The sequence below is a fragment of the Felis catus genome, chromosome E3, assembly GCF_018350175.1.
Source record: "Felis catus isolate Fca126 chromosome E3, F.catus_Fca126_mat1.0, whole genome shotgun sequence".
Taxonomy (NCBI): domain Eukaryota; kingdom Metazoa; phylum Chordata; class Mammalia; order Carnivora; family Felidae; genus Felis; species Felis catus.
The window spans coordinates 27591978-27615103 of record NC_058383.1 but is presented as its reverse complement, the minus strand read 5'-3'; the positions used below and the strand labels follow the sequence as shown (position 1 = coordinate 27615103).

Sequence of the window (23126 nt, the reverse complement as noted above, 5' to 3'; positions counted from 1 at the left end):
TTTGAGATTTATCCATATTGTTACATATGGATTTAGTTCCTTCATTTTATTATTTTTAATTAAAAATTTTTTTAATGTTTATTTATTTTTTGAGAGAGACAGAGCATAAGCAGGGGAGAGGCAGAGAGAGAGGGAGACACAGAATCCGAAGCAGGCTCCAGGCTCTGAGCTGTCAGCACAGAGCCCAACGTGGGGCTCAAACCCACGAACTGCGAGATCATGACCTGAGCCAAAATCAGACGCTTTCCAGATGCCCCTGTTTCCTTCATTTTAAACGCTGTCAACTAATCCATTGTAGAAATATAATATACTCATATACTTCCCTATTGGTGGACATTTAGGTTAATTTTGTTACAATATTGTATTTATGAAAAATTTCAAACACAGATCAAAGAATTGTGCAGTGAAGAACCATATACCCAGATTCTGTAACTAATGTTTTATTACATTTGCTTTTTTGTTCCTTCCACCCACCCACCCATCCATCCATCCTTCCTTCCTCTCTCCCTCCCTTCCCTTCATCCTTCCTTCATTCCTCTCTTCGTTCCATCCATCCATCCATCCATCCATCCATCCATCCATCCATATTATTTTTGTGATGCTTAAAAAAGGAAGCAAAGGATAGTGTTTTACTACCTAAAATAATGATTGGGTGCCTGATCCCAGGGTTTACGAGTTCAAGCCTTGCGTGGGGCTCTGTGCTGACTGCTCAGAGCTTGGAGCCTCCTTTGGATTCTGTGTCTCCCTCTCTCTGCCCCTTCCCCTGCTTGTGCTCTGTATCTCTCTCCCTCAAAAATCAATAAACATTTAAAATTTTTTTTTACATAATGGTAGGAAGAGAACAAAATAGTTGTTCCCAGCGGTTAGGGATGGGTGGAGGGAGCACAGGAAGGTGACTATGAAGGATGTCATGAGGGAAGTCTTTGTGGTGATGGAATAGTTCTGTACTCTCTGGTGGTGGTTTTGTATATGTACACATGTGATAAAATGACATCAAGCTTTGCATGGGCATACTGCACCAATGCCAACTTCCTGGTTTTGATATTGCCTTAAAGGTATGTAAGATGTCACATTGTGAGGGATTGGGTGGTGTGTACATAACACTTCCTTGTACTGTCTTTGTAACTTCATGTGTGCCTATAATTATTTGAAAATAAAAATGTTGGAACAAATGTAAGAGCAGGAATAAAGAGCTAATTTGAAGCCCTAGGCATTATTGTTAAGTCAGGAATGTTGCGATCAAGAGGTGAACAAGTATAGTAAGTTGCTGCGGCCAAGGTCAAAGAGGTTGTTGCCTGTTTTCTCCTCTAGGATTTTGATGGTTTCCTGTCTCACATTTAGGTCTTTCATCCATCTTGAATTTATTTTTGTGTGTGGTATAAGAAAGTGGTCCAGGTTCATTCTTCTGCATGTCGCTGTCGAGTTTTCCCAGCACCACTTGCTGAAGAGACAGTCTTTTATCCTGTGGATAGTCTTCCCTGCTTTGTCAAAGATCAGTTGGCCGTACATTTGTGGGTCCAATTCTGGGTTCTCTATTCTATTCCATTGATCTCTGTGTCTTTTTTTTTTTTTTGTGCCATGCCATATTGTCTTCATGATTACAGCTTTGTATAACTTGAAGTCCAGAATTCTATGCCTCCAACTTTAGAAGTATAAGAGAAGGGGTCAGCAAGCCAACCATGGCAGAACAGCAAAATGGAAAGAATCTGGGTTCCTGAGGTCCTCACTGAGTCACAAAATCAAGCAACTCTCCTAGACTTCTAATGGAAGATAATACATTTTTCTCTGTTTAAGGCCACTTCACTCATAATAGAGTAATTCTTACTGGTAGAAGAGTTAAAGAAGCCAACTTTGCTACCTTCCTGGGATAACATTTTTTAAAGTACAGATGTTGCATTAGGCAGCATTATCTTTGTGTATAGTTGTTTCTCTAGAGATGTGTGTAGGAATCAAATTGTTGCATCATAGAGTGTGAGTATCTTCAACTTTACTACATATTTTATCAATACTAAGAGGCCATCTAATGTAAGTTGCAACAAAATTGCTATCATTTAGAATCTTAAGATGCCGACAGTTATAAAAATGAATCTGGATTTCAGAAATGTTACAATGCAGGAGGTAGGGTCGGTGGGGGGGGGGGCGTGGTGGAGGTTGAGAAGCATCTTAGAATTAATGCAGTGCAGATACCTCTAAATTCCTTTGCAAAGTGCTTGTAAAAACTTTCACTCCCACTGGCAATATAAAAACCTTGATCCCTCCAAACACCTTGATCATTTGATGATATGTTTTTTTTAATTGCAGTTCCCTAAGCACCTTTTCAAAATGTTTATAGTAGATTTATGTTCCCTTTAGTGTAAATTGCTGTTGCCTTTAAAAAAAATTTTTTAATGTTTATTTATTTTTGAGAGAGAGAGAGAGAAAGAGAGAGAGAGAGAGAGAGAGAGAGAGAGAGAGAGAGAGAGAGAGAGAATGAGAGGGAGAGACAGCGTGAGCGGAGGAGGGGCAGAGAGAGAGGGAGACATAGAATCTGAAGCAGGTTCCAGGCTCTGAGCTGTCAGCACAGAGCCCAATGCAGGGCTCATACTCGTGAACTACAAGATCATGACCTGAGCTGAAGTTGGACACTTAACTGACTGAGCCACCCAGGTGCCCTTCTATTGCCTTTTTTTAAAACTCAATTTTGTGTTACTGACTTTAGGAGCTCTTTATATATTCTAGTTTTTCTCATATTCGGATTGTTTTTGTAGCGCTTTTTTTTGTTGTTGTTTTCTTTTACATTATTCTAATTCTCTCTGCACTAAATCCACATTCTTTTATCTGGGTTGATAACTGGTCACATCTTACAGATATTTCATCTCTGTCCTTATTGAAAACTGTCTTGCCTATTCTTGACTCCAGTGTTTCTTTGTGAATTTTTAGGGTCTGCTTGTTAAGTTATATGAGAGAAAATCTTTGAAATTGCATTGATTGTATAGATTAATCGAGAACATTTTCACCTCTATTACAGTGTATTTTCCCACCCATGAACCTGGCATATTTCTCCAAATGCTCTTATTTCATATCCTTCAATAAAGGGTTGTGTTTTTCCCCAGAAAGGACTTGGAGATCTTGCATTAGATTTATTTCACGGAATTGTATATTTTGTTTGCGATTATGAGTAAGACATTAAAAATTACATTTTGTAACTTATTATTGGTGGTGTTCAAATACACTAATTCTATTTGTGTCTATACCCATATATTTTTTTAAATCTGATAGTTTGCATACACATATTTTCTTACATAGATAATCCTATCAAGTGCAAATGTTCCTTCAAATGTTAAGGATTTTTCCTACTATTCCTAGTTTGCTAACATTTCTTTTTTATTTTTATTAAATTTTTTTTAATATTTATTTATTTTTGAGAGAGAGAGTGCGAGCAAGGGAGGGGCAGAGAGAGAGAGAGGGAGACACCGAATCTGAAGCAGGCTCCAGGCTCTGAGCTGTCAGCACAGAGCCCCACACGGTGCTCCAACTCAGGAACCACAAGATGGTGACCTGAGCCAAAATCGATGCTTAATTGACTGAGCCCCCCAGCCGCCCTACATTCCTTTTTTAAATACATGAATGAATGTGAAGTTTTGCCAGATGTTTCTTCTGTCTCTGTGGGGATAGTCATCATTTTTCTCTTTTAGTAGTAATTTATATTAATACATTTTGTAATGTTACACCATCCTTACATTCCTGAAACTAGCTCTGCTTGGTTATGGCTGTCTGTCCGTTTCTTATTCTGCTCGTGGGTGTTCTTTACCAATGTTTTGTTTAAGATGTTTACATCTAAATCCATGCATGAGATTGATTTATAATTTTCCTTACCTGGCTTTAATATCAAGGGTTGTGGGGTTTTTAAAATTTTATTTATTTATTATCTAATTTACATCCAAGTTAGTTAGCATATAGTGCAATAATGATTTCAGGAGTAGAGTCCAGTGATTTATCCCCTACATGTAACACCCAGTGCTCATCCCAACAAGTGTGCTCCTTAATGTCCCTTACCCATTCAGCCCATCCCCCACCCACAACCCCTCCAGCAACCCTCAGTTTATTCTCTGTATTTAAGAGTCTCTTCTTATGGTTTGTCTCCCTCCTTGTTTTTATATTATTTTTGCTTCCCTTCCCTTATGTTCATCTATTTTGGGTCTTAAATTACACATGTGAGTGAAGTCATATGATATTTGTCTTTCTTTAATTTCACGTAGCATAATAACCGTCTAGTTCCATCCACGTATTTGTAATGGCAAGATTTCATTCTTTTTGATCGCCAAGTAATACTCCATTGTGTGTGTGTGTGTGTGTGTGTGTCACTATTCTTTATTCATTCATCCGTTGATGGACATTTGGGCTGTTTCCATACTTTAGCTATTGTTGATAGTGCTGCTGTAAACATTGGGGTGCATGTGCCCCTTCGAAACAGCACACCTGTATCCCTAATATCAAGGATTATGTTAGCCTTATAAAATTAACTGCCATCTCTGCTCTTTTTCTGTTCTTTTAAAAATGCTCTGCAAGAAAAGGATTATATGTGGGTCAGATAATTGTTTTGTTTCCTTCTCATTCTTTTTTGTTTTGTTTCGTCAAGTTCTGTGCATTTTAGGTACTATTTCTACTTTCTTTGAATTTACTCTTTATTTTCTGGTATCCCAAGCTAGGTCTTTAGCTCATATTCTGTTTTCGCTTCTTTTGTAATATATGTGTTTAAGGGTATTCATTTCCCTTAAAGTACTGCATAAACAGAATCCTGTAAGCGCTCATATTCATTCATTCACTCATTGAACATGCCCCTGCTGTGACTCAGACAATCTTCAGTTCTCTGTATGCACTGGGAGTAGTGTAGTGAATGTAGCTCTTTGACCTCTTAAAGGTTGCATTCACAGAAGAAAAAAAGAAAATATACACATAAATAAGTCACGTCAGGTAGTCTTTGAATGATTTAGAAGCACGATTTTAAATTTGCAAATATATGGTGCGTTTTTCATGTGCCTATCCAATTGTTTGGAAGTCTTACTTTTATTTTCTTACGTGTTTTTGGAACATGGTCTAAATTCTATTGATACCTGGTTTCTGACCAATATGGGGTCAATTTTTGTAAATATTTCATGTGGGGCTGGAAGGAACTATATTCTGTAAATCTCAGGTGTAGGATTGTTAATGTTTTGCCGTATTCGACTCATTTCTGCTTCTTGTGTAACCAATCTGGGCTTATCGTATGCCCTGACTCTGTAGGATACTTTCAAAGCCTTTACTGCTGTATTACGTTCCCAAGACAGAGTCAGTGGCATATTGCACTAAGCCAGGAGTCCTGAATGCAGGATACAGCATTCACACTATAGCACCATATCTAGTCCTTCATTCGTGGACATTATTAATCAATCATGGAGCTTAACTCCCCAGTCCTGGCAATCATTAATTAATCAGATTTGGCTCATATAATTAAACTTTTTAAAGTTTTGTATTTATCTTGAGAGGGAGAGAGATAAAGCCTGAGTGGAGGAGAGGCAGAGAAAGAGGGAGACAGAGGATCCAAGCACGCCCCCCACTGGCAGTGCAGAGCCGATGCTGGGCTCGAACCCACAAACCGTGAGATCATGACCCGAAACGAAGTCACCAGGCACCCCTATAATTAAACTTTTTTTTAATAAAAGTGACTGCTTTAGGGGAAGAACGCTTGATATTTTGCCCTGGAAAATTTGGCTTTTTCTTGAGACGGCTTTGTCAGTGCATCTGGTAGATATATCAGAACGCTGTGGATTATCTTGTGTTGGAATTAGCATTGAAAAAAGCAAATGGATGCCCTACCACATCTCCCCATCAAGCCCATGGGAGATGTTACCTATCCATGCTGCCATATTTCTCATCCAGTCTTAACCCAGCCTTAGAATCTTCCTCACCACAGTGTGCCGGACAAGACTGGCGATTGACTAGAGTTGACATGTAACGTGAAACCTTAGATCAGATTTGAATAATTGCTCCCCTTTCATCCGTGCAACTTTCATTGTTAAAATCAATAGTGGCCCTTTTCCTCCAAAGGAAAAATGGGGACATATTCTTCATATTCATATGAAAAATGTACTCCTTTTCTCCTTAAGTAATATTCTGGAAAGGGATATTAAGTAACTGTGCTGGAAAGAGAATCTTAGTCATGTACTAGAAACAACCAAAGATAGCAAAATCTAATTTCCAAGGATGAAGTTCAAAAAAAGAACAAAATGCAATTCAGCACGGAGAAATATGCATGCTGTCACTTCCCAGTGGTGAGGGTGATAATCTGAAACGGATATTAAAAGGGCATAAGACATCTGGACATCAGAATTGCTGAAACCGAGGGGGGAGCATGCCAACTCACTGGGGCTGGGTATAAATCCTTCTTCAGAGAAGATGAGGGACAAAGATAGGTGTGAAGAGGCATCACATCGTAGTGGGAGAACAGGGATCCCTCGATGAGGCCAGCTGAGCACCAGCTGGGTCGACCTTTCCATCTTAGGCAGTTTCTATATCAGCACATCCTGGATTGGCTTCCAGAACTTCACTAGGTAGTAAAGGACAGGAAGAAGGATGAAGGGAACATGGGACGAATTTGAGAAGAGAAAACGGAAGCATGCAACATCCATTATGTCCTTGACTGAGTACTTAAGGAAGGCCAAAAGACACGAGGCAGTTGTAGTTCATCAAGTGAGAGTGAAGATTAGATATTTCTGGGGATAATCATGCAGTGAAAGGGGTCTTCCTTGAAAAACAGGAACTGAATTAGAGGAGAAATATTCATGTCCCTGCCCATCTAGGGTAGCAAGGGAAGCAGGAAGCAATAAATACAACATCTTTTCTTGGGGCCTTCAAAGTACATCCAGAACAGCCGTTACTCAATAGCCCAGTCTCAGAATTAGATTGAGGCGTGGGCCCCCTTCTTCTGTCTCTAGTTTCTCCATATTTCATGATGTATTTTTGGAAAAAAAATACTTTTAATGATGCCAACTTGCCTCCTTTCAGCACATTAAAAAAGGGAACGATTGGCTGAGGCTGTCATGATGATGGGAATAATTTTGTCGCTGTGCAATTTGGCTCTTGCTCCAAAGTGAAGTGCACATTTTCCTCCAGTATATTTTAAGCTGGAGACTTCTAAGTAAATGGGAGGTGGCTGATTTTATTTCTGTATGCAGCCAGCCTTCACTGGCACGAGCTCTGATTTGGCCCAATCAATTTTGTATTCATGCTGAGAAGCAAGTTGATCAAGTTCAAGGAACATCTGTATGCATTTATCTGGATTGGGTGCAAACATGGGAGCTGCTCCCCCGAAAGGTTCCCAGCCCTCCAGTGACGGCTACAAGACTCCTGGACAATGACCTTTACGACTCTGGCAATTTCACTCCATCTTTAAATAACCACGGTGGCTCTTTAACGCACCATCTTCTTTGTAATTTATAAGGTTGTTTTTAGGAGTCTAGCTCTGGCAAGTTTGAGAGTTTATTAAGTAAATCTTCATTAGCTGGTTAAACGATCTCCAAAAAGTTATCCAACTGAGTGTGCCAGTGTCGGGTCATCAACCCATATATTAACACGACATTTCCATAGGCACATCTGTCTTGGTCTTCCCTTTCTTTTTATTTCCCCTCTCCTACGGCCATAAATTTTGTGTGCCAGCAGCTCTATGGCTCGAAGAGGGTTGTAAACATCTTCTTGTTCAATTACATCAGGATTTTTCCCTTTATGTCAGCAATTAAATTTATGAGCAAAAAAAAAAAAAAAAAAAAAAAAAGAGTTTACTCTCTAAAACCTAAAGAGGCACAGTCAAGTTCAAAGTAAATAAAAACAGAATGCAATCAGCATATAGTTGTAGAGTATAAACAAGGCAGTGGAATCCAAAAGACCTGGCTTCAAATCGCAGTGCCACCAACTGGCTGATCAGTTTGGAGGGGAGGGGACTTATCCTTACTCCCTAAATTATAGTTTCCTCCTTTGCAGCGTGGCATGCATGATTGCAATTTCATAGAACTTTTGGGAGAATTAAATGAGATGAAGTACATGAAGTGGGCTGTGCAGAAATGGTCAGTCCCTTTGTCCTTTCCTTCTCCATTTGCATAGTGGGCAAGCTGATTGGGTACACGACCTATGGTGTATATAATTTTGTTTATCCAAGGCCTGGGATACAGTAGGTGCTTAGCAAATATTTAACGGAAGGATGAGTGAGTAAGCCAGTTAGCGAAAGGTATTGGGTTTGATTCTTACTCTTGGTTTGGGCAGTGTAGGTTCGGGCAATCTCAATGGATTGAGGCCTTGCTACCCCATGGGTGGTCCTTGTCACAGGCGCACAGGCATCACGCATGGCCCTCCATAGTGCAACTGAGTCAGAATCTGCCTTAAAGTTTTTTTTAAAACTGCCACTTTACATTTGTTTTTAATTTTTCATTTTATTTTATTTTATTTTATTTTTTGCTTTTTAAAGAACTCAGATATAACTGACGTATTATATTACTTTCAGGTATACAACATAATGACTCAATATATACATTGCCAAATGATCACCACAATAAGTCTAGTTAACATCTGTTGCCACCCATAGTTACAATTCCTTTTATTTCTGTGATGCCTTTTAACAAGATCTCAGGTGACTTGTGTGTACATTAAAGTTTGAGGAGTGCTGGGTTAGAGCCCTGAATTATGAAGCCAAGATTATGAGTTGTTTTCCCAAATCCGCTCTGCCGACGACAGACCATCTTGACCTTGCATTTGGTCTTGAAGGGATCCTGGCGTGGGAACACGGATGAATCTGTGCCAACAAATCCTTCCTACAACAGAGCGGGAGAAACAGCCGTGGTCATGACAGGTCACCAGGATCAGATTTCCCCTTCACCTGTTGTATTGTAATATCCTCTTAAGTGCTATACTTACATCCAAATCCAATCCAAAGCATGCCGGTGACAGCTAACCTCCACTCCTTACGTGGGTCTCGCAGCCACCCATTTGGCGGCTGAGGCTTGGCAGGTCCAGTCACTAATTGGCGAAGGTCACGGAGGTAGAAACGGATATGAGACTCGAGCTCAGAGCTGTCTGATTCCGGGGGCCTGTCTCTCAACAGATCTGCTTCCTTCCCTCCCAGCCAGCCCTCCACACTGATGCCAGGCACCTTCTTCAGGTGCAGCCAGGGAGAGGTCTGCCAAACAGCCTGATGCTGGTTTTTTTCTTTGTGTGTCTGCAACGCAAGAAGGCAGACACCCATACCCAGCGATGGCTCAGTTGGAACACAGGACCCTCCTCTGTGTACCCTCTCCTTGCTCTGCCTTCCTTGCTTCATCTGCTTCTGCCCTCCCTTGCAGCTCTGTGCCTCAGCACTTTTCTGATCAGTCCAGCTTCTGTGTACTTGCTCAAGCGGTCCCTCCACCTCGGGGGCCCCTTCCCCCACTCACCCACCTGGCTGACACATGCAGCCAGGCATTTAAAGGTCTCTCTCCCCAGTATTGCTCTCCCTGATGTCCCTAGGTAGACCTGAATTCTTTCTCTTTGGATCATTCTCAAAATAGCATTTGCGCAATTAAAAAAAAAAAAGTGATTTGCTTCTAAGTTCCTCTTTCCTGCTGATCTGTGAACTTGAGGAGCAAGACCCCACAAAAGGCCGTGTGGTTCAGAGCACGGTGCTGGTGCCAGACCTGGCGGGATGCGAATGCCCCAAGCTGCGTGACTTTGGGCAGGATACTTAAACTTCTCTGTGCCTCTGTTTCCCCTTCTGCAAAGTGGAGATCCTCAGAGTCTCTACCTCTTGGGCTCTTGTGAGCACTAACCTAGTTAATACAGGCTTAGAATGGTGCCTGGCACGTAGTAGGTTTCGTCTTCCCACCCCAGCCACCTACGCTGTGCGCGTTCAGAAAGTGATGTTCCAATGGATGAATGAATGTCTCGGGGGCTGCCTTCATTGTCTCTCTCTCTGGCCAGGAAACTCCTACATACGTTTTAAAGCTTTAAGAATGGAAAAACGTTTGCCCAAAAAAGTCTCTGTCTCCTTAGTATTTCTAATCTCTTCCCACACATCTTTTCCTGATACAGGAACCTACCTTTGCATCCCTTCATCTTCACTCCCCGGTTGTTTGATTAATGATGGTATCAGTACATTCCTACCCTCATCCCTCACGTTTTCCTAAGTCTGTATGAAAACATGCAATTTGCGGAGCTTCTACCCTGTTCGGGTAACGAGCAGCCTGGGCTGCGCCCCCAGAGCAGGTCGAGGCGTGACCACAGGTGTCAGCTCCATGGCTTCCTGAAATGATAGGCGGGCTCTGCTGGCTGCATGCAGGTGTATCTGCTGCACCGAACAGCTGGCCTTTATTTCTGTCCACGCTTCCTCTCTCTTCATTTTGAAGGGAAGACAGCCTGTCAAAGCAAACCCGAAGGCGTACTGGCTGCAAGGATTTGAAAGGGCAGGGTTTTTATTTTTCTTTGCTTTCCTGGGGTTCTCTGAAGAAGCACAGAGCTATCTTAGTGTTTGGAAAGAGGCGATGTAGCATGGTGGTAACCACAGAGGCTGACCAACCTTGGTTTGAAACCCAAACCTGCTACTTACTGGCTGGGCAGTGTTGGGTAAGTGCTACAACCTCTGTGAGCTTCAATTTGTTTTTGCCTTTTTTTCTAAACTATAAAACAGTTCTAATTTTTAAGCAAATAGACTTCAGAAGTTAATTCATCATACAAAATACCTAGCACTGTGTCTTACCCATAGTCAGAGCTCAGTCTGATTATTTTCAAGCGTATTTATGTGTCTACACGCACACACACACACATGCACATATAATCACATGTTCTCTTGACACTTAATTCCATTTCTCTTTAATTTAAATATCTTTTGCATAATAATTGCATAATATATGTTTGAACAAATGGATGGATAGAATGAATAGACTCGTGAGAGAAACCGTTTTACGTTGTACGTACAACCCATGTGTCAGTCAGGATGAGCTAAGTTACACTGTAGTAACAAACAGCCCCACCTCTCCATAGCTTGAGCAGAAATCTATCCTGGGTCAGCCAGGAGTTTTCCTCCTGTCTCTGGGACCCATATAGATGAAACAGCCACTCTGGAGTATTGCCAGCACCATGGTCGGGGGGAAAATGTGCATGGAAGATCACATCCTGGGTCTTAACGTTTCCACTCAGAAGTGACACGTTATATTTCTGCTCACGTTTTGTTTGAGAAAACGAATCACATGCCCATATGTAACCTCAAGAGGGTGAGGAGGTGCCCTTCTCTAGGTGCCCCTGGTGAGAGCCGGCAGCGTCTGGTGGAAAGCACTACCCGACAAACCTGTCACACTCTTGTACCCAGCAGACCTCAGCCCATTTTTCGGGTTGTCATCACTAGATGGTATGCAGATGACTAGCTGTATATTAAGACCCCATTTATAAGTACAAGCCATGTAACATTGCAAAGAGAGTGATTAAACCATAATGCCACTAAGTGCTCTTTCTAGGGCTAGCAAAATATGTAAAGGCATTATACAGAGAGTATCACGGCTACATTTCCCTATGCAACAGAGAGCCTATTTACAGCTCAGATCTGACAGAAGAATAACTACTTCTCACCCAAACACAGTAACCAGCCCTCGCTGAGTTGCACAAAAGAATATTAATTCTGCAGGAAAGAATCTAATGCTAAAGAGGACAGAAGTACAGCAATAGGGCGCTTGGGTGAGGGAGCTGATGGGCGGGGGGGGGGGAGAGAAAGGGAGAGAGGGAGGGAGAGGGAATGAGCTATAATACTGCAGCACAATGGGAGGAAATAGCATCTGCCACAGAAATAAACTACTACGAGTAACTTCAGAACAAAGCTTAGGGCTTTAGAATAAAAGCAAGACGTGATTATTCCAACATAGAATAAAATGATGTGGGGCTCCGATCACTCAAACCAGACCAGGATAATTCTCCTAGGCTCTCTGATAAAGGGTTCTCGTCACTTCCTTAGCAAAGGAGAACTGGAGGCTGAGATCAAGTTGGAGTCTCTGCTTAATCCATATCTCCTTTGGAATGTCCACTTGTCATAGTCCTTACCTGATAGACAGCACTATTTGCACTGTATGATCTACCCTTGTGGTTACAGCTAATCGGACCAGGGTGAGTCCATTTAATCCAAGATGAAGCGATTCAGAGTCTTGTCTCAGCCAATCGGATTTGTTTCTCAAGATTCTAAAGTAAGACAAAGAGAAGATACCTAGGCCACTTAGGCTTTGACTTCTGTAGTGTTTATTCATTCATTCAACTAATTTTTATCAAACGCCCACTTGGGGACACAGGGCCCCCAAATCCAGACTTCACAGAGTCCATTCCCGTTCCACATGACTGTCCTTAATTCGATGTCCCTGGTTATTTATTGAGATTGATAGAAGCATATGTCAACCAATTTGATGGTTCTCCTCCCACAGTCATGCTGTATTATTCCTAATTATTCTGCCATTTTAATAAAGTTAAAATTTTAACATTAAAAAAATTTTCCAGGTAGGTACCATTCCATACAGACATCTGACTTGAGAAGCTGTCTTCTGATCTATTTCAGTGGGAGAATGCAGAGGAGGGAAGAACTCAAGACACCCCACTAGATCCTCTAACTTCCTTACAGAACTCTGCCTTCATTGTTTACCCCCGCATGTTCTGTGTTCCCTGCGCGTGAGGGAGCTTCCGGTTTCCCATCCCCCACTCCCTGTCTATCACAGAGCACGTGCACGCGCAACTGCTGGCAGGTGCTGTGGATGTGTGAGAAATGCACAGAGACAAAAGCTAAAATTGGTTGTGCAGAATATGCATTAGAGCGAACCCCTGCAGTGGCTGTCAGAAGCTTACACCCCAGATTTTCTGGGGGAGTTCCAACTTAAAATAGCCTGTCTTGCTATCCCCACAGACACTTATTTTTGGCAGATTGTGCATCCCAATTTTTGGTTTAGGAAACACTGTCACTTTACATATACTACACACCCAGACGTACTCTGGAAAGGGTCCTAATCCAGCTGGATTAAGTCACTTTCTCAGTGAGAGAGGCACTGCTCTTGTCTTAATGATTTCCAGATTCCTAGAAATAGTCCCTGTATAATGACTGCCCTATACAATGGTTTTCTAAAGGTCCCAAAATTGCCCCCAGATTAAAACCTTGTTTCCCAACAGTGCCATCAGTAACAGGCCTGTAGTTAATAGTGTTCACAGTAGCTGGAATCACTAAGTAATGCTGCCTAATGTGTCTTTTCTATCTCTTCGGGGCACATAATAGATGCTCATTAAAAGACTGATGAGTCAGGGCACCAGGGTGGTGCAGTAGGTTGAGCGTCCAACTTCAGCTCAGGTCATGATCCTCATGGTTCATCAGTTCGAGCCCCACATCGGGCTTTGTACTGAGAGCCTGGAGCCTGCTTGGGATTCTCTGTCTCCCTCTCTCTGCCCCTGCCCCTCCCCCCTCTCTTTCAAAAATAAACAAACATTTAGGGGCACCTGGGTGGCTCAGTCGGTTGAGCTTTCTACTTCGGCTCAGGTCATGATCTCGTGGTCCGTGAGTTCAAGCCCTGTGCCAGTCTCTGTGCTGACAGCTCGGAGCCTGGAGCCTGCTTCAGATTCTGTGTCTTCCTCTCTCTCTGCCTCTCCCCCACTCGTGTTCTTTCTTTCTCAAAAATAAATAAACATTAAAAAAAATTTCAAAAAGAAGATTGATGAGTCAGATGTCCACGCATTAAATGGAATCTTTGAATTGGTGAGGCAAACCCCACGTACAGACTCTGCTCTTTCTCTCACCTTCCTCTATTGTGGTCATCCTTGGTTCTGTGAATGTGGCTGACCTCAATTCCTGCTTCCTTTTATCTTGCAGTCTTGACCACGTTCATTTTTAGATCTCTGTAAGCTTCCTGGTCAACGAGTCCCATTTTGGTAGTCATGGCTCTTTGGGGTCTTAAGAACAACACCGAGAAGTCAAAAATTGTTGCACCTGGACAGGCAGGTTTTTTTCCCTATGCACAGAGAATGCATCACGCAGACATTTGGGGACCTCTGTTGCTGTGTGTATGAGAAGCATTTCTGACCAAGGCATTTATAGATCATAAGGAGCCCCAGGATAGCACATACAGTCTTTTTCTGGGAGCATCCTTCCTCAAAATTTCAGCCCTCCCTGTACCCATATATCATCATAGGAAAGAGAATGGGGAGAATGCTATTGAGGTTGCTAAGGAGAGTCAAGAATGCTCACCTTCTAAGCTCCGTCTGCTGTGACATGGAGACATACGTTCTGGTTGGTGCATCAGCCCTCAGAGACCCAAATGGTAGAGGATATCATAGCACATGCACCCAGACAATATTAACATTATTTCAGTTTTTAAAATTTTTATTCATTTTATTTATTTTTTTAATTTTAATTTTTTAACTTACATGCAAGTCACTTAGCATATAGTGCAACAGTGATTTCAGGAGTAGATTCCCTAATGCCCCCTACCCATTTAGCCCATCCCCCCTCCCACAACCCCTCCAGTAACCCTCTGTTTGTTCTCCATATTGAAGAGTCTCTTATGTTTTTGTCCCCCTCCCTGTTTTTATATTAATTTTGCTTCCCTTCCCTTGTGTTCATCTGTTCTGTGTCTTAAGGTCCTCATATGAGTGAAGTCATACGATATTTGTCTTTCTTTAATTTCGCTTAACATAATACCTCTAGTTCCCTCCACGTTGTTGCAAATGGCAAGATTTCATTCTTTCTGATTGCTGAGTAATACTCTGTTGTATATATATATATACCACATCTTTTTTATCCATTCATCCATCTATGGACAGTTGGGTTCTATCCATACTTTGGCTATTGTTGATAGTGCTGCTGTAAACATTGGGGTGCATTTGTCCCTTTGAAACAGTGTACCTGTATCCCTTGGATAAATACCTAGTAGTGCAATTACTGAGTCGTAGGGTAGTGCTTTTTTAAATTATTCATTTTTGAGAGAGAGAGGGAGGCAGAACGCAGGCAGGAGAGGAACAGAGAGAGAGGGAGACATAGAATCCAAAGCAGGCTCCAGGCTCCAAGCTGTCAGCACAGAACCCGACATGGGGCTTGAACTCATGAACAGTGAGATCGTGACCTGAGCCGAAGTCTAATGCCCAACCAACTGAGCCACCAGGTGCCCCAATATTAAAATTATTTCAGTTTTACATTTAAAATCATTCCAAACAATGAGAGTCCCCAGGCAACTTTATTACAGTATTGCCCAAACTTTGGTTGCTTTCGTGCCATTATCGTTCATTTTTGATTTATCTGCATTACATAGTAACTAGGATTTAGTCATTTTTAAAAATATTGGCTCAGTTATTTTTTTAAAACACATTTATTTTAAAAGGAGATGTTGAATTGCATTCATGTTTTATTTCAGTAAAAGTTAGGTTACTTTATTGGGTGCCTGAGTGGCTTAGTCAGTTAAGCGCCTGGCTCTTGACCTCAGCTCAGCTCGTGATCTCACAGTTCGTGGGTTCAAGCCCCATGTCTGGCTCTGTGCCGGCAGTGCAGAGCCTGCTTGGGATTTTCTCCCCCCCCCCCACTCCCCCACTCACGTGTTCTGTCTCTCTGTCTCTCTCCCAAAATAAATAAATAAACTTAAATTTTTTAAATTTGCTTACTTTTTTAAAAAAGGAAACTTCATTTCGAGATTCCAAATGTCAAATCAGTATCCCCTGTCATTAATAGATGGAAAGGAAGGAGTAAATTAAATACAATGATATTTTTACTTACTCTTATGCTAATTGAATGGAATAATTCTTTAAAAAAATAAAGTTTTCTCTTCTCCTTCTGGATGCCCCAGGGTCCTTCCCACCCTGGCCCTCTGTCTACATAAACTCTGAGGCATTAGGTGGGAGAGCTAGGGTTTAAACCCGGGCCATCTGCTGGCAGAACCCATGCTTCTCACACCTGAAGCCCAGATCTGGATTCCAAAATATCAGTCCCCACCGAGAAGACCCCTTTTCTTGGAGAAATGGCCCCTTCCTGATCTGGGACAGGGGGATACAAGGTGAGCCATGGCCATCTACTTGTTGCAGGAAGCAAAGATGTGTCAAAAATGATGGAGATGTGTCAAGAGGGCCCCTGATCCAGTTTTAAGGGACTTGTAATGTGCAAATTTGGGACATTTTTAGCATGAGAAATGCCAGAAGTTGTCATTATACTTTGTTGATTGTTATACATTGAATGGCTAAAATTTCCCGAGTCCATTGTTGGACTCTTGAGACAGAGAGAGGGAGGGAAAGGAGAAAGGGAGTAGAGAGAGAGAAACAAAAAGAACACCAGCTAATACAGAAGGGGTAACAGAATGACTTAGAAAAAAAGACCATTTTTAAACTTGCTGTTTGGTAGTCGTTTCAGGCAAGAATTAACAATGGATGCTCCCTCCTCCGGGAGAGAGTTTACTGGGGACAGAAATTTTGTCCAGTGCCAATAAATCACCTGTGGCTGCCTTTCTAAAGTAAAGGGGGTAAAATGTGTCTTTGCAATGGGTGATTTGGTACCCCCACCTTAATGTTCTGTATCTCCTGACATGGTGCACTCTGAAGTATAGAGCCTCATCTACAGAGGATCCTTGCCAAAAAGGTAAAACTTGAATCTAATTAGAATTAACTAGAATCTAATTTAACCTGAATCTAATTCAAATTAACTAGAATCTAATTTAACCCGAATCTAATTTAGACCCAAATTCCACTTTACAGAAAGAATAGGGGACAGGGGCACAAATCAAATGGCAACATGGGAAAATAATCAGACAAATTCAGAAGGTGGGCCATTCTACAAGACAACTCGTCCAGACCCTACAACAAAAACCACAGCAACGGTGTCCTAAATTATGCATGTGTTGGGCGCGGGGGACGTGCGGGTAGAGGTATTAGTGTCACTCAAAAGACATAACAGACCACAAACAAATATAGTGTGTGGATCTTGATCAGATAATGGTTTAAATAAGCTTTAAAATGCATTCTTGGGACAAATGAGGAAATTTGAGTTTGGAGATTAGGTGTTCTGGAGTCATATAATAATGATGTGACTGTGTACAGGAATGCCTTGCTCTTAAGAGGCTGGACTTTTAGTAAAGAGTCATGATGTGTGCAGTTTATTTATTTATTTATTTGTCTGTTTATTTGCCACGGGTTCAAGATTTTAAAATCTTGACAGATTTGTGTAGATTTTTTAAAAAAAAATTTAAATTTTTATTTAAATCCAAGTTAGTTAACACATAGTGTAATAATGATTTCAGGTAATAATCAATTAGTGATTCATCACTTATATATAGTACCCAGTGCACATCCCAACAAGTGCCCTCCTTAATGCCCATCACCCATTTAGCCCACCCCCCACCTCCCTTCCTCCATCAACCCTCAGTGTGTTCTCTGTATTTAAGAGTCTCTTATGATTTGCCACCCTCTGTTTTTATCTTATTTTACTTCCCGTCCCCTACATTCATCTGTTGTGTTTCTCAAATTCCACATATCAGTGAAGTCATATGATATTTGTCTCTGACTGACTTATTTCTCTTAGCATATCTTCTTCTACCCAGTTGTTGCAGATGGCAGGATTTCATTGTTTTTGATTGCCGAGTAATATTCCATTGCACACCATGATGTGTGCAATTTAAATGGTTCAGGAAAAACTGCACACACTTGCATGTGAATAGACGACAGACTGATAGGTAGGTCGACCGAGAGCTGATAGACCAATCATCACAAAATATTAGCTATTGAATCCAGGTGAACTTTACTGCGTTACTCTTACAACTTTTCTGAATATTTGAAAATTTTCATTAACATCAAGTTTGGAAAAATACAGCAGAATTTGTGCTCTAACGGCCCTTCCCTGCTGCCTGAGGTCAGACAGCAAGGCAGCAGCCCACTGTGCATCTGTCCCCTACAGTCACCTCGTGTCTCACCTCGTGGCCTTCAGGCTGCACATCAGAAACCCGCTGACCACAGCGTTCCCACAGACGAGGAAATGTGCGCAGGCTGTGAAGTGTGATATGATCCCTTCCAGGAGTGATAACTACAGCTCTCAGCTCTCTCTGCTTCTGTGGGGAGCCCACAACGCTCCCCTGTCTTACGGAAAAGCTCTAGCTTGCTGTGTGGCCCTTAGCACCCCTGTTTGGTGGCTGCAGAATCACCCTTGCCGCCGCCCCGCTCTGTATCTCCCGTCTACACTGCAGGTTAGAGAGGGGTTCAGAATCGCCTGGATCCTGTAGCTTCCCTTTCTGAATTGCCCTCCTTCCCTCTGAAGCACAAAGACCTGCCGTGACATTCATTTGCAGAGAATCTGCTGTAAATCTGCCCGATCCCACACCCGACGCATTGTTACTTGGCGGGTGAGAGGCACATGCCGCGGGGCTCCCGGAATTGGAAGTTAAGACCTTGTGTCTGCAGCCTGGATGGCTGTCATGAATCTTTCCATAAGAACACTTTCTCCGAGATTAGGTCGCGAGCCACCAAGCATATGCCCTCCCCTCACCTGCGCACTCAGAACCCGGTTGAGCGTCCTCGACAAGCCTCTGAGGTCTGGAATTTGGAAGTGTGCTCCTGGCTCTGTGGAAGCTAATGGTCACAGGCCAGAGGAGACAGAGTTCAGTCTGTCACGGGGAGCAAACAGCGGTTGACACAGCCATTTCTTCCAAAGAGAGGTGCTTTCCTGTTTGCCCTGGCTCCCTCCTGGGCTCTGAGCTTCCTTCTGGGCTGCTCTGGGCCCGCCCAACCTTGCCTTTCGTTCAGCAGCCAGGAAGTCCTGCATGAGATCTGACCTCAGCCTACTGTCCTGTAGCTTAAATCCAGTTCTCTTTTTTCTTTTTTCCTTTTTTTTTTTTTGACTCATGTTAATTTTTGGAAGAATTAAATATCATTCCTTTAAACCCTCTTTTAGGGTGACTAACTCATCCTGATTTGCCTGGGGCTTTCCTGGATTGACCACCGAAAGTCCCATATACAAGCAAACTCTTCACTCCGGGGAAACCAGGATGTTCGGTCATCCTTCCCTCCCTCCCTTCCCCTCTCTCCCTTCCTCCTCCCTCTCTCCTTCCCTTCCCCTTCCCAAGAGGAATCCTTTCCACCTGTTCTGTTTCCTCCATACCAGCACCACCTAGGAGGTGACCGTCAGGGCCAACCACATCAGCACGTATGCATTTTCCTGCAACAGGCAGACTGCCCTACCTCAGCCAGTCCTCTCTAACCCTGGGGGACGGTGCTCTGCCTTCTCCACTTGCAGAGGAGAAAACCGAGACTCGCTCAGGTCGCGGAACTTAGGTGAGGTCACACAGCTGGAGAGTGGGGGAGTTGGGCTTCTGATGCAGATGAGAGGCCTTGACCCCAAATCCCTGTCGCCCACCCAACTTCAGACACAAGGCCACTGTTGCCTGTGGTTTCCAAATGGGAGCAGAGTCAGCAGGACCCAAGGGCCGGACGTCAGGGACCTGCGCTCTAGCCCATCCATGTCTGTGTGGACAGACTAAAGTCCTGAGAGAAACCCTCAGTCTTCTACACTCTGTCCAGAGCCGTTGGGTCCTGGCCCTACTTACCTTTCCCTCTTCACCTCCCCACTCCTCCACGTGACGCCTACACCACCCTGAACCACGCTCCTTCCTGCCGTGTGCGAGGGCTCCAACCTCTCCTTCACTCACGTCTGTACAGCTGGTGTTAAACCCTCCTGCCCAGCACCTTCCCAGCATGCTGCATAGACTACCTGTCTTCACTGGCTCCGGAGTACTAGGTTGAACCCTCCCACTTACACCTAGACCCTCAGATAAGTCTCCTACTCTCTCTGTACCTCAGTTTCCTCCTCTGTCAAATGGGGATGATGGCGAGGGTAAGAGTGGCCTAGGTCTGTAATGGCGTTTATGCTCCAGGGGGGCAGTAAACACAAACGAGGTAATATTAGTAGCAAACACGGACCCAGTGCTCACTCTGTGCCAGGCCCTCACTCTTCTCTGCACACTGTATTTATGAACTCATTTAGTCCTTGCCAGAACTCTTGGGGGTGTTACCTTTCCCACTTTCCCAAAGAGGAAATGGAGGCACAATGAATAAATGACTAGCCCAAGGTCTTCTAGCTACTGATCAAGTAGCTAGGGGTGGTGTCCTTGATCTTAGACTCGAATCATGGCAATCTGGCAGGCAGGGGAGGAACTGTCTAGCTGGGTAGATCTCAGGTCCTGGTGACTCAAGAGAATTGCCTGCGGATAGTTTTACGAAACGCAGTGCCCGAGCCCTACTCCAGAGCAGTTCAGGGAGCACCTTTGTGGGTAAGCCCAGGCCTCCATATCTGTGAAAGTCTCGGAGAGAGTCCACGCAGTCAAGATTGAGAACTGTCGGTCTTGATGGGGAAGGCATCGCCGGGAGCAGGAGCACGCGTCCACTTCCCATGGGCACTTGTGTCTCCGCGGTCTCCACCCCCACTGCAGCCCTGCCCTGAGTCATAAATGAAGGGCCAGAGCGAGGAATTAAAGCCCCAGTCGGGGGAGGGGGGCTGGAAAGGTTGAAAGCAGCTTTTGCCTCCTGAGTTAACGGCAGCCCCGGAGGGGGCTGAATCAATGCGGCTGCCCGTCAGGCACCCGATGACAAATGACATTCTGAACTGGTATCTCCCCAGATACTTCTAAGCTGACCCTTGGAGATAGCTAATAAAAGACCAACCTGTCTTCCAAGATTAACGACTCGGGAGAAAGACACAGGGAGGGGGAGTGGGCGAGCGGGGGCTCTGGAAACCTTTGCTGCCCCCAGAGCCCTCCTTGTTGACAGTGAGGAGCCAGAACAAGAGCGGCCGGGGGGCAGAAAACAGGACTGGCTCCATTGTTTATTTACAACCTGCCCTTCTGCTGGGAAGCCCACCTTGGCCTCTTTCCCTGCCCTGGGCCCTTGCCCCGTGCCGACCAGACTCCCCCCTGTGCACCAGCACTCTCCATGCTTCTGCCAGAGTCTTGGGTTGCTCTCTGGAACTGCTTTTCCCCCTGTGTCCACTCTCCCCTGAGCTGCTATCTCCAAGCCTCCACTGTGCCTCTCTGCCCATGCCCTTCCTAGCTCTGCTGTCTGCCTTCCTCTGTCTGCACTGTCCTCATTTCCCCATTGTGCTTTTCCCAGCTCTTCTTCGGTGTGTGTGTGTGTGTGTGTGTGTGTGTGTGTGTGTGTGTGTGTGTTACTTGTGTTTTTCTCTGACTCTCAATCTAGCTCTGTCTCTATCTCTTCCTTTCATCTCTGTGTCTTCTGTCTCTGTGTCTTCGCTGTTCTCGGCTCTCAGGTATCTGTCTTTATGATTTCTGTCTATTTCCGTCTTTTCCTTGTCTCTCTGTACCCCTCCTGTCTCTGCCCATGTTTGTGTTGGTTTCATGTCCCCTCCCCTCCCGGTCCCTCTCTGTCTCTCTGGCTCCTTATCCTTGCCCTTCCTGAGGCACTTGGTCCCTAGAAGAGGGGCTCCTTTTCATCGGGTATGATCAGTAGTGGGCAGAGCTGGTAATGCAAAGAGGCAGCACCTGCCACCCCCACTCTCCCGCCAGTGCCCAGGACCCTCTTGCTGCCCAGTGTATATGAGTGTGTGTGTGTGTGGGGGGGTAGTTCTGAATGTGAACATGTCCTGCCGTTGGCCCCCTGCAGGCTCCTCATCACTTTCCATAGGACAGCACAGATCAGACCCCTCAGTTCTCACCTTCACTTTGCCCTCCCAGTGTCAGCGAGAAATCACAAGCCCATCGCGGATTGCACTTAATACCTAACAGCTCTAGCTACGACGTACTAAATGCATATGGCCTGCCATGTAATCTATATGCGTAACTCATTTCCACAATAATCCTGCCACATAGATACCATCATCCCCATTTTTCAGGTGAGGAGACTGGGGTCAGAGAGGTTAAGACACCTGTCCAAGGTCCCACAGCTAGTGAAAGGTAGAGGCGAAATTCAGACCCATTCTGGGTCGGCCCTTTTCTTTCCACTGAATCTTTCAGCACTGTGCTTTCTCATGAGATAGCCCCTAGCCACATACACCTATTTAAATTCATTTAAATGAAGTAAGATTTAAAATGGAGTTTCTCCATGGCACTTGCCATGTTTCAAGTGCTCCGTGGCCCAAGGTAGCTAGTGGCTGCCATATTGGACAACACAGATACAGCACATTTTCATCCATGCAGAAAGTTGTGCTGGACCGTGCTGTCTTAGATAAACACAGAGGAGTTTTCTGTATTGTTTATTATGGGAGAACAAAAGAAAACCGGATACTGAAATAACCCTGGGCCACTCCCAGGTCCCAGTGCCAGCTACGGGAGGGGCTGCATGGAAGAATGTGGCCTGAAACAGTAATCCTGTCTCCAAACACCTACGGGCAACATCACCTGTGCCATGCAAGCCTGCCTTTACAGCCCTGTTTATGTCGGGATCACCACTGAGGAACACTCTGCTTTCATGAGGGGGCGGAGGGCTGGATGTGTATATTCTCCTAGAAGGCAGAAAAAGCACAGTCTTATGCCAGAAATTGAATTTTCTTATTTCAGCTGGTGTCCAGGGCTTTGAACCCTTCCAAAACATGAGCAGCTTATCTTGTTCTACTCGATCAAAAACATTTCATAATGCTGGCTCCTTCCTCAAGGTCACCTTGAAATCTCTTCCCTGCTCAAAGCATCCTGAATCTTCCTTTCTCTAATAGAAACATTCTTGAAATCTGAGTAAAATGGACTTGCCCAGCCCTGTTCCCTCTCCAAGAAAATTATATCTGGCCTCTCTGTAACAAGTCACTAAGAAGAGGGAAATATTTATAGTTTCTTGACAGCTCACCCATCAGGACAGTTGGAATACCCAGCATCTTCTGGCCCTACCTATACTGGAGATCTTGGCCTCATGCAGATTGCTTTCCAGGGGGCTCTGAACCCCCATGCTTTCTCAGATTGCTCAAGAATGCATTCCCTCCTAAAAAAAAAAAAAGAACACATTCCTTCCTAGAGTTTTCATGTACCCCTGTGCCACTCTGCTGGGCACCATCATTCCTGCCCATAGAGTTCTTCTCCCCTCCTTGCTCTGCCTCCAGGCTGCCTTTAGATGCCAAAGCTAGCCTATGGTCCAGGATGAAACCAAAGCTAGCTTACGGTCTGGGAGAGAACTTT

The 23126-nt window shown here is 43.9% G+C and overlaps 2 long non-coding RNA genes across 4 annotated transcripts in view; one reads left to right on the top strand and one right to left on the bottom strand.

Annotated features, from left to right (window-relative positions):
- LOC109495264 overlaps positions 1 to 23126 on the top strand; it is a 251102-nt gene that overhangs the window by 28912 nt on the left and 199064 nt on the right. The gene's annotated exons all lie outside the window — the stretch shown is intronic.
- On the bottom strand, positions 8496 to 12653 carry LOC111558245. The gene is made up of 4 exons (XR_006590950.1): positions 12519 to 12653; positions 12067 to 12201; positions 8923 to 9024; positions 8496 to 8819 (listed from the first exon to the last, which is right to left on the bottom strand). It is a non-coding gene; the product is annotated as an uncharacterized LOC111558245 (long non-coding RNA).